Here is a 17,606-nt window from a genome sequence, read left to right as displayed (position 1 = left end):
AACTAACATTACATGTCAGAATATCTAGGGGAGAAGCTGGTACCACTGCCGTGTAGTGGGAAGCCAACGGAAGGAATGAGCATTCCCAACAAATTGTATCTCATCGATTAGCGTTGTGGTGACTGATAGAAATGAGTGTTCTCATTTCTGCTGCCACCAACTGAAGCGCAGACTGTAATTCGCTACCTAAAAGCTAAAGGCATGGATGCCACTGTGATTCATCATGAAATTGTTTCAATTTAAGGAGATGACGTAATGTCACGGCAGCACGTGACGTAATGTCACGGCAGCACGTGACGTAATGTGTACGGAATTTCAATTTTTGGAAGGACAGAAATTCACAACGGAGATGGAAGCAGAAGGCCATCTGTTGTGACCGATGATGTGGTGCAGAAAATTGGAGATAATCATCTATCTGATTGCCATTCGGCAATTTATGACCTGCATGCAGTCTGACCAAACATTTCAGGAATTTTGTTCGTGAAATCTTAAATCGACAAAATTATCGCAAGTTGTGTATGTGTGATGAGTGCCCTGGATGTTTACACACAAAATGAACAGAGTTATTGCCACTCAAAAAATTTCTCGATCATTTTAAGACCGAAACAGTGATGCTTCTCCCAAACCTGTAGTGACAGGAGATGAAACTTGGGCTGATCACCATACTCCAGAGAGCAAAGAACAATGTGGTGGCGCCGTACTCTTTCTCCTTCAGCCAAAAAATTCAAAACTCGACAAATAGTGAGGAAACTCATGGTGTCAGTGTTTTGGGAGAGAAAAGGGATTCTGCTCATTAACTTTTTGGAAAGCGGCGAAATAACAAATGCTGCAAGATACTGTGGGACCACGAAGAAACTTCGCAGAGCCATATAAAACAAACATCGCAGGATGGTCACAATGGGAGTCTGTCTCCTTCATGACAATGCAAGTTTGCACATCACTCATGCAAGACAGGAGTTGTCAACTTCAGTTGGCTGGAAAATGTTAAGCCACCCCTCTCAAAATCCCGATCTCACACCTAGCAACTATAATTTGTTCACTAAATTGAAGGAACATTTTCGTGGAAAACACCTTTCTGACAATGGCAAGGTGAAAATTGAAGTCAAGAACTGGCTGAAAACGGCAGCAGGAGATGTCTATGACACAGGAATCAAAAATCTTGTCCCACGGATGACAAAATGTATTAAGGTAAATAGTGATTATGTGGACAAATAATGCAAGACCTTCACTACAATGCATGTAAACTTTATTTTACTTTTTTTTGTACTTCAAAAAATTCTTGTAACCTTACTTTCCAGATTAGCTTTTAATTCATTTCTCACTGGAAATGAAGTATTTCACTAGAGCTAGTCCTACCGTATTTACTCGAATCTAAGCCGCATTTTTTTCCGGTTTTTGTAATCCAAAAAACCGCCAGCGGCTTAGAATCGAGTGCAAAGCAAGCGGAAGTTCTTAAAAATGTCAGTGGGTGCCGCCATAACTTAGTTCTGCCGCCGAATATGTGTAGCGCTACAGAGGCATGCTGGCGCCAAAACCTGTGCGTCAGTAAATAAATTTTTTAAAAAAAAGGTGGAAGACAAGCTTTTTTTCTCCGCGCCGAGTTTCGACCACTGCATTTTCATACATTATCCAACGAAGTAAATACAAATTCCGTATTGTTCATCTTCGAATGTAGTAGCATTTCAATGTACTACGAAAACCCGACTGGCAAGAATGTTTAGGATGTTTGTCAATATGGCCAACTCTACGTTCTGAATTTTTTCCTATCTGTGAGAAGAGATGGTTGCTAATAGGAACTTTTATAAATTGTGAATCACATGCAGTATTCTCGTCACCATAAGAATAATACGAACATAAACATTTTGCCTTGTTCTGTTTCGTGTTTGCTGCTATCTCATTTAAATCCTGTCTGCGTAATAAACCACAAAACTAGAGTGAGACAACAGCAAATGCGGAAGAATACACATATCATGTCATGTTTATATTCGTATTATTCTTATGCTAAACAGTGATACAGTCAGAAATGAAGCGAGCAATTGACTAGATTTTTAAATCTAAGATGACTAATTTCTGTGCAGAATGTAATGTACTAAAGAGGCGCCTGCAAAGATTTTCAAACGGAGAAAAATTTTCGCTAAACTCTCGTTCAGAACATCTTCTATCGTACGCAGTCTATTATTTGGTTCTTGTTGATCATTATCAAAGACAGCAGCAGTGTAAGTAACAACAAGTAGCAGTCTCTTGCCATTGTTTCGCTAATGAGACGATTCCTCTCTCTCTTTTTTTTTTAATTTGTAAGCGGCGGTAGCGCGCACAAAAGCAAGCCATGCCGCGATCGGCGACAGGCCGTAAACACGCAGTATCGGAGTACGACAAACAAAGCATGACACAGTACAGTAATGCATATTCAGCGTAGAGTGACGTAAACACCTATAACAAAGAAAACTGCGCGTATCAGATCAAAGAAAAATAAGCAATCAATTCAAAACAGACGAAGCACATCAAAAAGGAAGGGTACCCATATAAATACGGACGGAGCTCCTGACGCATAGCAATGGCTACCTGGTAAAGCTTAACTGCTAAGCTTACGACTCGAACCAAACTACTGTAGCTGTATTGTCATTCATTCGACCTAAATTGTCTCATATTACAGTGGACCAACTTTGTTTCGATTTGTAGATGCGGCCTAAAACTTTTCTCTCCCCTAGAATTTCGAGTCTCAAATTTCAGGTGCGGCTTAGATTCGGGAAATTTTTTTTCCCTTGATTTCGAGTCTCATTTTTCAGGTGCGGCTTAGATTCGAGTGCGGCTTAGACTCGAGTAAATACGGTATAACTGTGATGATTTCTTTCTGTTTCAGTCGCACTGTCAAAAAACAGTTTTTGGGTGACATTTTTATTTCGGTGGCTGTGTATGCTATGATTGATGCTGTAGATTACTCATCTGTTAATAGCAATATGGAGCCCCACGAAGCTTAATATCCATTTTTGACAGATGAATCACCAGCAACAGTGTCAGATACCTCACTTCATGAGCTGTCTGAAATTTAATCACAGATATTGGTACAGAGTATGTATGTCACCACTTCTCACTATTAATCAAATACTGGTGTTAGATATGTCTTCCACCACTAATATTTTAACCAGTGATTTCTGGCATAAGATCACTGCACAAGAACAAGCCAAGTATCATGTCAGGAGATGCTGCCTGTTACATTGCAGAGCATCAGCCTCAATGGAAAAAGCCCTGTACTCTAGCACTTGTCAAAGAGACTGCTGGAAACAACACTGCATTGCATTTAATGTTTAGTGCACAAGTCTATAATTTCACAACACTGATGTAACTGAATTATCTTTAATAAAATATATTTGATTGTATTACATTGTAAAGGCATTATTGAATATGCAGCCCCCACACGGCAGCAATCAATGAAAGTATACAATTTCTGTAAAAATTTGAATGACTTTTTGCATTAGTCTGGCTCAATTTCTGCAATCACACACTCCATTCAGTTCTTTAACTGAGGAATCTGATTTACTTTTTTCAATAACCACTTGACTTCGTGTAACCTCACACAAAACAGTCGCATGGCGGCATGTAGCAAGATCTTTGTGGCCAATTCTGGTCTCCAAGATAGGCGATATGCCCCATGACCCTGAAATTTCTCCTGCAACAATGAGCATGATTAACTTGCAAGTGGTGCCACTAGCTCAAATCATTTTTTTTTTTTTTTTCAGTCTATTCCCTCCAACTGGAGTCGAAAGAGACATTTACCATATGAGATAATGTATGCCATTCGTGTCACTGCATTACCAGTGGAATACTCAAAAAGTAGGACCTAGTCACTAGTTGGTTAACAGGAGCAGGAACAAGATTGTGGCAATGTGAATCAACAGAACACTCACTCCATTTGACACACAGAAAGGAGGATGAAGACTAAGAATGTGAATTTCACATATCTTGGTAGTGATGTGGCAAGTGATGGGAGGACCAACCTTGGGGTTCTGAACAGGGTAGTCAAACATGCCAAACTCTTCCGTCTGCTATGAAGACTTCGCTGGGATAAGTACATTCCTCTAAGAGCTAAACAGACCTGCTCAAAAGTTTATTTCTGTCCATCATGTTCTCAAGTCGGCAGAGTGTAATGTCACTACCCTTGTGGGGGAGATACGGCAGTCACCCGTTTTAAACAATTAAGGTCAATTGTGTGAAGCAGTTCATCTTAGATCAGCACAAGATATGAAAATTTGCTATGTATAAATGTCGATCTCCGAGTATTTCACTATGAACAAGGATCAGCTTTGGCCATCAAAATTACAGCAGCAACTTCACAACCCAGTAACACTACAAAATTACTGATTTTATTTTGGGCAAATAGAAGCTGAGAAGAAGGGATAAAGAAATAACTGTTAAAAGTTTTCAAATAACATTTTTTATCTCTAAAGCCTATCTAACACAGTAAAGTCTACCTTAAGTTTGCTAGATGTCAAAACTGACTGCCAGGAGGGGTGGCAGCTAGCTCACATTCTGAACCTCTCACACAGTGTAAGATTTGGCACAGAAGCTAGCAGGCATGCTCGACTGCAAGAACAGCAACACACACAAGCCAGCTGATCTGTAATCTTTCTCAATCAATTTTAAAGAAACTGTTTGGTGAAATAATTTAATCCTCACATATCTTATAACTTCATTCATCAGCTTCAATATAAAACTGACTACCATTTCATCAATTGTCAAAGTTACTGCGATATTACAAGCTTAAGTGAACTACTGGAAGAATTTCTACAGATTTGCTACGAAAAACAGGGATCACTATGAATGTGTGTTTGGTGCATTTTAGGTCTTGTGTTGCTGCTTATGAAATGTAGCTAACATACTGAATTATTCTCCAAAGTTTAAAGGATATTGCCGTCTGTTTCTAATCAAGAAACTGGATTTTATGTAAAGCACTCTGCCCCAAAATGCCCACACTAGTGAAAAAGCCAAATATTAATACATTCCTCTTACCACATAAACAGTTTGAGATACCTGCACAATATTTTGGCAAATGATAGCACCCAAAGAGGAGGGTATTTTGCCATTTGATTAATATGCTAACTTCACTATCTACAACAACATTCCAGAAACTACAGATGTTTTTCAATGAAATAATGTAATTTTTATGGGCCATCGATAGATGGTCAAACAAAAACTGCTCTGGATTTTGCAACAATATCGCTGGAAAAGTGGCACATCTATTTTTATGCCGAGAACGGGCTTTTCTCATAAGCTATTGACCTGTCTTTCCCTTAGTTGCTAGTTTAATAATATACTGTTTGAAGTGTCTACCACAATTTTAACTGCTTTAAAATGTTAATGAGATGAATATTTGTAAACTTCACTGTGTTTTGGCAAAAGAAGCAGATTTTAACATTGTGACATGTGAAGTCACGTATTACCAAAAACTCTTCACTAATAACTTATCTCTGAAGAAAGAAGGATCGGAATAAGAAGTCTAGGAAACATAAATTACTACTTCTGTTGAAATTTCAGCAGAATCCCGTATTCCGTGTATTTTTAATAATGAATGACTGGTACTGAACTAGCCACAGAAAAAATATGACAATATTTCAGTTTGCAGAACCCTGTCAGGTACCAGTTAAGGTGTACAGAGATTATCAATCTCTCTTACAAACTAAAAAATGTTTTTCAAAAAGTACAATTCTTCACTCTGTACAGGGATAATAATGAAGAGACAGTATACTATGTATTACTGTTTTCATATTTCTCACATAATCAGAATGTAAGAATAATATCCTCTGACCAGTTTCAATATGAATCGTTCATTAACGAAAATATATTGGGTTATACAATGAGATGACAGAAGTCATGGGATACCTCTTAACATCGTGTTGGACCACCTCTTGCTCGGCATAGTGCAGCAAATCATCTTGGGTTGGGCTCAACAAGACATTGCACTAAATATTGAGCCAAGCTGCCTCTAAAGCCATCCATAATTATGAAAGTGTTGCTGGGTAGGATTTTATAAACGAACTGACCTCTCGATTATGTCCCGTAAATGTACGATGTGATTCATGATGGGTGACCCGAGTGGCCAAATTATTAACTCAAATTCTCCAGAAAGTTCTTCAAACCAATTACAAACAATTGCAGCCCAGGAATATCGCACATTGTCATCCACAAAAATTCCATCGTTGCTTGGGCACATGAAGTCTATGAATGGCTGCAAACGGTCTCCAAGTAGGTGAACACAACCATTTCCAGTCAATGTTTGGTTCACTTGGACCGGATGATCCAGTCCAATCCAGGCAAAACCAGCCCACACCATTATGCAGCCACCACCAAACTGCACAGTGCCTTGTTGACAACCTGGGTCCATGGCTTCGTGTGGCCTGCACCACAGTTCTTACCTACTGAAATTGGGCCTCATCTGATCATGCCACAGTTTTCCAGTCATCTAGGGTCCAACTGATATGGTCATGAGCGCTGGAGAGGCACTGCTGGTGATGTGATGCTATTAGCGGAGGAACTCGCATCAATCATCTGCTGCCACAGCCCTGGATACATTCGTCGTATATCCTGAATTGATTTCTGCTATTATTTCACGGTTGCTTGTCCATTACCGATGACAACCTCGTTAAGTGAAAGCCATCGGCCCTTGCTTCGTCCGTGGTCAGAGGTAATGCCTGAAATCTGGTATTCTTGGGACACACTTGACACTGCGGATCTTGAAATATTGATTTCCCTAACAATTCCTGAAAAGGACTGTCCCATGCTTCTAGCTTCAACTACCATTCCATGTTCAAAGTCTGTTAATTCTCGTCATGTAACAATACTCACATCAGGAAACTTGGCCCATGAATCACCCGAGTACAAATGGTAGCTTGGTCAATGCACTGGACTTTTACACCTCGTGTATGTGGTACTATTGCCATCTGTATATGAGCATATCGCTATCCCATGACTTGTCACCTCAGAGTAAGTAGAGCACTTTGTCATGGCGAAAGCTTTTGCCCGATTTCGTAGTTTTTAAAAGCTATTTCAGTACATTTTTTGCTGTTTTAATATCATTGTATCAATTATTTCACTAAATTTTATTTCCACTTTTCACCAAAGAAAGCTAAAGGAAAATTTACGTAAATTCAAGAAGCATGAAAATCATGTGTCCAGTGAGAATATTTACATTAAACTATAAATGCTTAAAAATATTTATCCTTCCACTTTAAGAAGTAGGACGTAGCCTATGTACATAATCTACAAATCAGTCTGAAAGAGATACTATAAATTCCATATTACCACAATTACAGCAGTTCTCCTGTCAATATTACAATATGTTGAAAATGATCTCTCCCCATCAGCATTACTGACTGGGATCCAAAAAGCCTACACTGCAGCTTCCACAAAATGCTCATACTCTGATTTCAGGGAAAGAAGAATAGCAATCACATCAACATCTTCACCTTCCCTATCAGAAATAGCAACTAAATCCCTAAACACTGTGTATGGTTCACCAAATTCTGATGCTGAAGGTTCTTGTAGAATTGGAATTCACTTCATTCGCTGAGAGACTTCAAAACTGTGTAAATCACCTTTCATTATGTTTGTTGGATCAAACAAATTACTGATAGAAGGAATGACAATCTTTCCTACGTCACACTCCATTAAATGGTGAAGGGGCACTAAGCTGACACTGTCTAACATGAATTGATGCTATCTTGAAGCTCTCTAATGTCACCAGCAAGTTGCAGCCTTTTGAGCGATGCTTTACAAGAAAAATTGCTAGGCACTGATTTTTTTTACTGTACTGGAGGTCAATGTTTTAAAATAGTTCACAGTGCCATCTTCAACAGTTTCAACTAATTCTACTGTATCACTGAGATACTCTCGATGTTTGAACACAATTGAAGAAATAGAATTATCAACTTCCTTGTCTTCAAAAATACACCTGCAAAAGTTCGATTGTCATCTGTGCCAATGTAGCAAGTACAGAAAGTGTATTCAATCTGATTACAATTTCCATGTAACTGAAGTGATTGATATGAAAAAATATGGGTATTAGTTCAATTACGGGGCTTCTGTTCACCAACATAGCGACCACACAGCATCACGGCCGACAGGCACATATGTAAATAAATGGTTGCAAACTTCGTTACATCCTCCCTGAACTTCACACTGGAAAACATTATAAAATCCTGACATATGACAGTTTGGTTAGGTTGACAATATTATGAAAAAGTAAGTTGCTACTCACCACAGAGCGGAGATGCCAGTTCACAGAGAGGTACAACAAAAAGACTGTCAAACAAAGCTTTGACAGTCTTTCGTTGAACTTATCTGTGACTCAACATCTCCGCTGTATAGTGCGTAGCAACTTTCCTTTTTATAATACTGCCATTATTTCATTCTCGATTTTTCATTGTTTTGTTACGTTGAGTAAGTTATTATTTCTACATATTATAATTTTTGCCACTTGACAGATGGCAACAAAGAAAAGGCCAAATTTTGCTCATTCACAAGGTCTCAGTCTCATTCTTGCTATAAAATTAAGAATAGTTATTGCGACAGGATGGTGGGTTCGAAGCAACATGAAGGAATTATCTTCCCTCCCAGCTACATTTTGTTACACAAAAGTGCATTTGTTCGTTTTTGGTAACACTAGGAAAACAGCTGCTCCAAAGCCACACAATCTGACACTAATGTAAGTTAAACACATTTCTTCCCCTTCAAAAAAATTTACAAAAACACAGTACACATTTTTTCACCCTCTCGCTCAGCTTTGGATGAGCAACTCAACTTTTTCTAGCGGAATATTAGCTCAACAAAAGCTTGAGTTGTTAATAAAATGAATTTTTCTTTATTGGTTTTTGCTCATTTTGGTATTACACTGACATCTCTGAGCAACTTGTCTTGACACCTATCATCATTAGTGCCTCTTCCTTATTCTTCTTATGTAAAGGACTGTTGTTAATAGGTTTTAGGCGCAAGTGCTTTCTCTGCCACTAACACATTGCAGTATTTGCACTTAATACCTTTCTAGTTTTTTCAAACACGTAAAATCATTCTGATGAAAATTTCTTTTCTCGAGAAAAAACTATCACTACCATACTTGTTAAGATTTACTGTAAGTATCAACATAAAAGGTGAAAATCAAACAACGGACAATCTAGGATGAACTGTAACAATATTATGAAAAGGAGATGCCGAGTCGCAGGTAGGCATAACAAAAAGACTGTAAAAAATAATGCTTTCGGAAATTAAAGGCCTTCGTCAATAATAGATGTAGACACACATGCACGCAAACACAACTCACACACCCGACTGCAGTCTAAGGCAACTGAAACCACACTGCGAGCAGCAGCACCTGTGCATGTTGGCAGTAGCGGCTAGGTGGGGGTAAGGAGGAGGCTGCGGTGGGGAGGGGGAGGGATAGTATGGTAGAGGTGGTGGACAATGAAGTGCTGCAGGTTAGACGGCAGGGGATTGGTGGCGATGGGCAGGGGGGGGGGGGGGGGGGGGGAAGGAAGTAGCGGAAAAGGAGAGAAGTAAAAAGACTGAGTGTGACAATGGAATGATGACTGTAGTGCTGGAATGGATGGATAAGGACAGTGACTGACTAAGGCTCCCATAAACCTCCTGGCCTGACCCTTCATTAGCCACTGTCGTCACCCATCCAGCCCCTTCCGTGTTCCCATTCCAGCACTACACAGCCATCATTCCACCATCACTCAGTCTTTTTACTTCTCTCTTTTTTTTGCTAATTCCCCCCCTGCCCCTCCCCACTACTTCCCCCTACCTGCCACTGCCCCGCTGCAGCACTTCATTGTCCGCCACCCCAACCATACTATCCCTCTCCCTCCCCATTCCAGCCTCCTATCCTTAACTCCACCCAGGCGTGTGTGTCTACACTATTGTTGATGAAGACCTTAATGGTCGAAACGCTTTACTTGCGACAGTCTTTTTGTTGTGTCTATCTGCAACCTGGCATCTCCGCTATATGGTGAGTAGCAACTTTCCTTTTCATATACAGGGTGAAAAATTATTTAAGCCAACAACCTCTGGGAGGTTTCAAGGGACACCAGAACAAATATTTTTCTCTAAGGTCATTTTCCAGGGAAGATTTTTTGAACTGGTAGAGGGAGTTTTCTTTGGATGAAAATTAATTAAGCTTAACTCTTGGAGGTTGTATGGTACAATGGAAACACATTAGAAAATGTGTGTTCTGTGAGGACAAAAAGTAATGCAAACAAGTTAATTCTTAGTTGTGTTGAGACAGCAACCAGCCACAAATTTATTTTCAGTTCCTTTATTCAAAAGGTACCATTACCAAGAAACAACAACATTGCCACAATTATAACAACTACAGTAGAGGTTCAAAAATGTCTCTACTGACCTGTAAACAAAGGTTACAATGGTGGGCCATGTTCTGTCTAATAAGTTCAAAGGTTGCAGCAGCCTCTTTAATTCCTACTACTGCTGCTGCTGCTGCTGCTGCTACTCCAATTCAACAGGGATTTAATAAACAAGGTTGCACATCTCTCGTCACACACAAAAATCCACAGGGGCCAAATATTTACTAAGCCGCGGTACAGGACCACAGTGTTATTCCACTTTTCTGGAAACTGCCAATCAAAAACTGACGAAGAGGACAACTAAAATGTGCCAGCACCTCATCACGCTTTAGCCACATGTATTATCTTGTAGAGAGTGGCACATCCTCCAGCAACTCTGGCAATGATCTGGTGAGGAAACTGTAATAATGCTTGTCATTTAATGGCCTAGGTAGGAGATGTGGCCTAATTACATAGTCACAAACATCATCTTCCCACATATTCACATAGAACCACACTTTATGAGCACGAGTAAATGTGGCATCTGGATTAACCTCACTCAAAACATGTGAATTGTGAATGTTGAAGACCCCGTCATGACCGAATGTTGCTTCTCAGTCAACAGCGCCCAAGACAGAACTGTATGATGCATTTTACACTGTTCCAGGTACCACTGCAAAAACCGTACTCTGAGTGGATTATCATCCGATTCCATACTGTGCACATGCTGTAAGTCAAATGAACAACAACTGCCCATGAAGGACATTTCTTACATTCATCTGATTCGTCCCACATTATGCGCAATTGCCGGAGTTCCGACAGGGATTACGCCCTCTACCGGATTAAGAAATGCTCACAGTTAATAGTGACATTAGAAAAAAAAGCTTGTTTTGGTGTCCCATGCGACCTACCATATTTTGTTGGTTTAAAAAATTTTCACCCTGCATATCGAAGTGCTCTGGAATTGACTGACGTCAATATTTGGATTTCACTGGCCTACTTTGAGTTGAATTTCTGCTGTTAACTTCAAATGGTGTGATTCCACATAATTTTGTCGATAAATATGTGATTTTGCTGAAAGGTAAATAGTTTCTCACTTTGAGCAAAATTTGTAAAATTTCATGATTTCGCACTTTGTGAAAGACAGGTGCCTCTAGTTATAGGATTCCACTGATATTTCAATAAAAGTAGCAACATTTTTGCTAGACCCCTTACACTCGAGAACACAGTAGTAGGTAGCATTCCTTGTTCGAGAGTCTTAAGCTTCATTAATTACATAGTTACTTTTCATTTACTTTACACATGTCTGACAATTCTGATGTTCTTTTGGCCATGGAGAAAACTCCTGAAGTAGTTTGAAAAGGGTCATTCCACATCAAGGGAACCAGGGGTCCCCATGAATCACACCATGGCAAAAATTTGGGATTTAGCCACACCTAAATCGAGATAAAAGCCTGTAAAGTGGCTAAGAAAGTTGTCGTGCTATTCTGACAGCCAAGGTTTGACTGACCACTGCTACTTTTCATATGAACCAATCACACCAAAACCTCAGAGTGTTGTTCCTACATATGATGTCTATATATGGATCAAATTTACGTAACATTCGATGCCTAGAAGAAAAGATAGCATCTACTAAGTTTGCCAAAATTTTCTGTTTGAAAGTCCTAGGAACTTTTTTGGGGGGTAATATCTGAACTGTTTTGTTCAATCCCTTTTTCTTGCCACAGCTTGAAAGGGCAGGCTTTAAGCTTTCAAAGTGATATTGTTTTAATTTCTGGATGTTGCATATTGATGGGTAAGAATACATTTCAAACTTATTATTTTAGCACTTCGAGAAGATTGAAAAGTGAAATATTTTGCTCATTAAATCCCACAATTAATTTTTTGAGTATATAAATCAGTTTCAAACAATTTAACATATGCCACAAAACAAGTATAATACACAAGACAGCAAATTTGCAAAACAAAAACACTTAAGAGTCGGCTCCACTTTTGATTAAATAGCTCTACAATTTTGTCCAGGGCTGATCGAGGAAAACTGTAATTTATTCCTGATGATTATGTCGATGGTGCTTCAAAAGTCATGAAAATATGTTACTCATGAATCCAGCAGGTGTCTTTAGCAGCTTGCCAGTAGAAGTAACGAGCAGAATCACATGGAGGCATAAAGCTGATGAGGTCATGTTGCTCACGTGAAACTTCACACACTTTTCCAACCCACCAAAAATTGTCATACATACAACATGCAACATACTGTCCTGGTTGTAAACTTACAATTGAGGTGGTTGGCATTTCTTCATCTGCATCTGAGGCATTATCTGTAAATGCTGTAGCATCATCGGAAACTCTGCTCACTCTGAGCCAATTACAATTAATTGGCTTAAACTGATGTTTTTCCTATTCTTCCAAACATTTTAAATCCTATGGGAAACCTTGTTTCTTGATCAAGTTAATTTTTTTCAAAATCTTTTGGTACATAAAAAATCTTTATGCTTGGAATACAATCACCACAGAATTTGAACAAATCATATGGAGTCAATATCTGGTTATGTCAGGGCCTCTGCAAACTAGCATGGGCTGCTAGTCTTTTTCGTGTTCCCCCAAAGGCGATTTACCTGGGCTTGTTCCAAAAAAATTCCATTCGGCAGTGATGCCAAAATCCTTTTCATGCAGACAATTTTTTTTAATTCTTGTTTGAGCAGCTGAACCATCAATAAAGAAATAAATATCCTTAATGTGTTCAATCTCTGTCTTCAAATATGCTATTAACTTTATTTGAAAAGCATAGACAGCAATGGTATCATGATGGACAGTCACTGATCATATAAATGCTAATTCTCTGACATTCTTTGCCACCAAAATAGATAAACTGACTATTCTCCCACTGAAATCTTGTGCAGCACCTGTAAAAACAAATGAATAATTCTCAGCAAAATCCATCAATACAATTAATTCATTTTCTGAAAGATTTCTTTTTAACTGCTTAAGGTATAAACTTCAGTGTTGTTACAAAGTTTCTGCTTGTGAATCTTTTTCCCATTTCTTCTTACTGCAACACAATCCTTTTAGCCTGAGCATAAACAAGAAAACTCATCTCCAAAAAGAAAGTAAGGACTTTTTGTTTTACTTTGTCGTAGAGATTTTTCCCTGTTCGGTTAGTAGGTGTTGCCACAATCCCATCTTCCATCTTTAGTTTCCTAGATTACTTCTCCATTTTAGTCTAAACAGCAAATTCTTTACTTTTTTTTCTTCCCAATATTCCTGCAACTTGGGATCAGGGACAAAATTTGAACTTTACTGCAATTTCCTGAAGCCTGGAGCTTAATCGTAAGTTCTTTAATTAAGATATCCATATCTTTAAATTTTTGGCACCCTTCCATTCATATTTTAGCAATATCTACTTGGCTCACTCCAGCAGCTGTGGCAGTTACCTTAGTAATGCTGCCTTGGGCTTTCATTGAACCCCTTTTGCTGATCCGTTGATTTAATGGTGACTCTTCAAATGATGGTGATTAAGTAGTAGCAGTAAAGCAACCATCAACAACATCAGTGTCTTCCGTGGATGGTGATTCTTGCTTATCCTGGCAGGATGATTCTTTTTGAGCCACTTCGTGTCTACGTTTGGTAGAAATTTTTCAGACGCTGCAATGGTTACTGCTGTTGAAGCCTTCTTGGTTACATGTTTTTCTTTCCCAAATGGGTTGCAGCAAGTCTTCTGCAGGAACTGAAATTCTGTCATCAACAAGGCATTATGGTATGAACAAATTAGGGCATCTTGAGTAAAATCAAGCCCAGACCTACATCGCAGAAGCTCCTTGTCCATTCGTGACATTTCCTTAACTGATTGTAGTTGACTTTTGTCATAATAGAATGGTGATGACTTATGACAATCAGCTCCATCTGATCCACTGCAATAGCTAGGTGAAGGGATCTTTTGGCTCATTTTATACAACAGTTTATTAACCTATAACAAGCAATTTTGGAAGCTCGTGAGTATTCAGGTTTGAAGCACAGAAGATCCAGTCTTGCTTCTACATAAACTATACAAATTAGGCCATAAGAACATATTGTTTTAGTGCTTACCTTCAGCTACAACTATGATTATTGATTATTCAAACACATACTCAACCTACGATTGTACAGTGTCAGCACCAAAGATTACACTACACAGAAGACTGACAATGAAAATTGTCAATAATGAAAGCAGCAACTGAAGTTGGTGATTCAGCAATTTATCATTGCTGAAGGATAGAGCCATAAAAAAACTATTGCTGCTTTATAATGTCGATGGAAACTGAGTGACAATGCTTATATGCACCACCATGCGTTGTACAGTTAAAACATTCTAAACAATGTGGCAATCCATTATGATAATCTAGATTTTAGATTTTATAATCTTAAGAGCATTTTCTGACATTTTATTAATTTATATTCTATACTGAAATATAATGTAAAAACACTTATTAGCACACTTACAGTCCCTAAACTACAGGCAAATCTTATACTATTAAAAGCCACTACAATTACATGTTTTATTTACAACTTCAAGTGTATTAATTTTTTGTATTTGTCAATAACCCATTTTCACTACTTTTGAATACGTATTCTTACTCATCGATATGCAAGAGCCTCTTACTTATCAATATGCAAGAGCCATAAATTAAACAATACAGCTTTGAAAGCTTAAAGCATGCTCTTTCCAGCTGTGACAAGAAAAGAGGATCGAACACGACACGGTTGAGATATTGTCCCTCAAAAATACCCAAAATTTGCATGTAGAAAATTTTGGCCAACTTTGCAGATGCCTATATTTTCTTCTAGACATCCACTGCTAATTAAATTTGATCTACATATAGGCACCATAGGTAGAAATAACCCTCTGAAGTTTTGGTGTGACTGGTTCATATGAACAGTAGCAGTGGTCTTTTTAGAAGTAACTGGGCCAGATTAAAGAGGACCACAGAAAGAAATGAGACACCTGGAATGCTGCGGTGAAGGAGGAACTCTACCAAGAAAGAAACAGATGGAGACAAATCTTTTGAAAGCATCCTATCCAGTTTGCTGGAAGGACTATTATTATTATTATTATTATTATTATTATTATTGACATTTTTTTCTCAGACTGTTAAGTCTGGTTAAAAATGGAATGTGACGCGGACCTTGTTCAAGCGTGACTTCCTTGTAACTGTATGGTACATGTTATATTGCATTTAGGAACTTTCGGGTAATTGAACATGTATCAATAATTACAGATTTTTGTAGTTGTATATATATGTTTGGATGTAGCTGTATTGCATTGATGTACTGGCGGATATTGTGAGGTATGACTCCTGTAGTTGATAGTATAATTGGTATAATGTCAACTTTATCCTGATGCCACATGTCCTTGACTTCCTCAGCCAGTTGGATGTATTTTTCAATTTTTTCTCCTGTTTTCTTCTGTATATTTGTTGTGTTGGGTATGGATATTTCAATTAGTTGTGTTAATTTCTTCTTTTTATTGGTGAGTATGATGTCAGGTTTGTTATGTGGTGTTGTTTTATCTGTTATAATCGTTCTGTTCCAGTATAATTTGTATTCATCATTCACCACTACATTTTGTGGTGTGTACTTGTATGTGGGAACGTGTTGTTTTATTAGTTTATGTTTTATGGCAAGTTGTTGATGTATTATTTTTGCTACATTGTCATGTCTTCTGGGGTATTCTGTATTTGCTAGTATTGTACATCCGCTTGTGATGTGATCTACTGTTTCTATTTGTTGTTTGCAAAGTCTGCAATTATCTGTTGTGGTATTGGGATCTTTAATAATATGCTTGCTGTAATATCTGGTGTTTATTGTTTGATCCTGTATTGCAATCATGAATCCTTCCGTCTCACTGTATATATTGCCTTTTCTTAGCCATGTGTTGGATGCGTCTTGATCTGTGTGTGGCTGTGTTAGATGATACGGGTGCTTGCCATGTAGTGATTTCTTTTTCCAGTTTACTTTCTTTGTATCTGTTGATGTTATGTGATCTAAAGGGTTGTAGAAGTGGTTATGAAATTGCAATGGTGTAGCTGATGTATTTATATGAGTGATTGCTTTGTGTATTTTGCTAGTTTCTGCTCGTTCTAGAAAGAATTTTCTTAAATTGTCTACCTGTCCATAATGTAGGTTTTTTATATCTATAAATCCCCTTCCACCTTCCTTTCTGCTTAATGTGAATCTTTCTGTTGCTGAATGTATGTGATGTATTCTATATTTGTGGCATTGAGATCATGTAAGTGTATTGAGTGCTTCTAGGTCTGTGTCACTCCATTTCACTACTCCAAATGAGTAGGTCAATACTGGTATAGCATAAGTATTTATAGCTTTTGTCTTGTTTCTTGCTGTCAATTCTGTTTTCAGTATTTTTGTTAGTCTTTGTCTATATTTTTCTTTTAGTTCTTCTTTAATATTTGTATTATCTATTCCTATTTTTTGTCTGTATCCTAGATATTTATAGGTATCTGTTTTTTCCATCGCTTCTATGCAGTCGCTGTTGTTATCCAATATGTAATCTTCTTGTTTAGTGTGTTTTCCCTTGACTATGCTATTTTTCTTACATTTGTCTGTTCCAAAAGCCATATTTATATCATTGCTGAATACTTCTGTTATCTTTAGTAATTGGTTGAGTTGTTGATTTGTTGCTGCCAGTAGTTTTAGATCATCCATGTATAGCAAATGTGTGATTTTGTGTGGGTATGTTCCAGTAATACTGTATCCATAATTTGTATTATTTAGCATATTGGATAGTGGGTTCAGAGCAAGGCAGAACCAGAAAGGGCTTAATGAGTCTCCTTGGTGTATTCCACACTTAATCTGTATTGGCTGTGATGTGATGTTATCTGAATTTGTTTGGATATTAAGTGTGATTTTCCAGTTTTTCATTACTGTGTTTAGAAACTGTATCAATTTAGGATCTACTTTGTATATTTCCAATATCTGTAGTAACCATGAGTGGGGTACACTATCAAAGGCTTTTTGGTAATCAATGTATGCGTAGTGTAGGGACCTTTGTTTAGTTTTAGCTTGATATGTCACCTCTGTATCTATTATCAGTTGCTCTTTACATCCTCGTGCTCCTTTGCAGCAGCCTTTTTGTTCTTCATTTATAATTTTGTTCTGTGTTGTATGTGTCATTAATTTCTGTGTAATGACTGAAGTTAATATTTTGTAGATTGTTGGTAGGCATGTTATGGGGCGATATTTAGCTGGGTTTGCTGCGTCTGCTTGATATTACTATTACTATTATTA

General features: G+C 38.0%; 1 protein-coding gene across 2 annotated transcripts in view; it reads right to left on the bottom strand.

The window, feature by feature from the left end:
* LOC126092583 (striatin-3) overlaps window positions 1–17,606 on the bottom strand; it is a 105,628-nt gene that overhangs the window by 50,006 nt on the left and 38,016 nt on the right. The window lies entirely within an intron of this gene.

This window comes from Schistocerca cancellata, chromosome 7 (assembly GCF_023864275.1).
Source record: "Schistocerca cancellata isolate TAMUIC-IGC-003103 chromosome 7, iqSchCanc2.1, whole genome shotgun sequence".
NCBI classification, from domain to species: domain Eukaryota; kingdom Metazoa; phylum Arthropoda; class Insecta; order Orthoptera; family Acrididae; genus Schistocerca; species Schistocerca cancellata.
The sequence above is the reverse complement of the archived record's forward strand: the minus strand, read 5'-3'. Positions and strand labels throughout refer to the sequence as shown.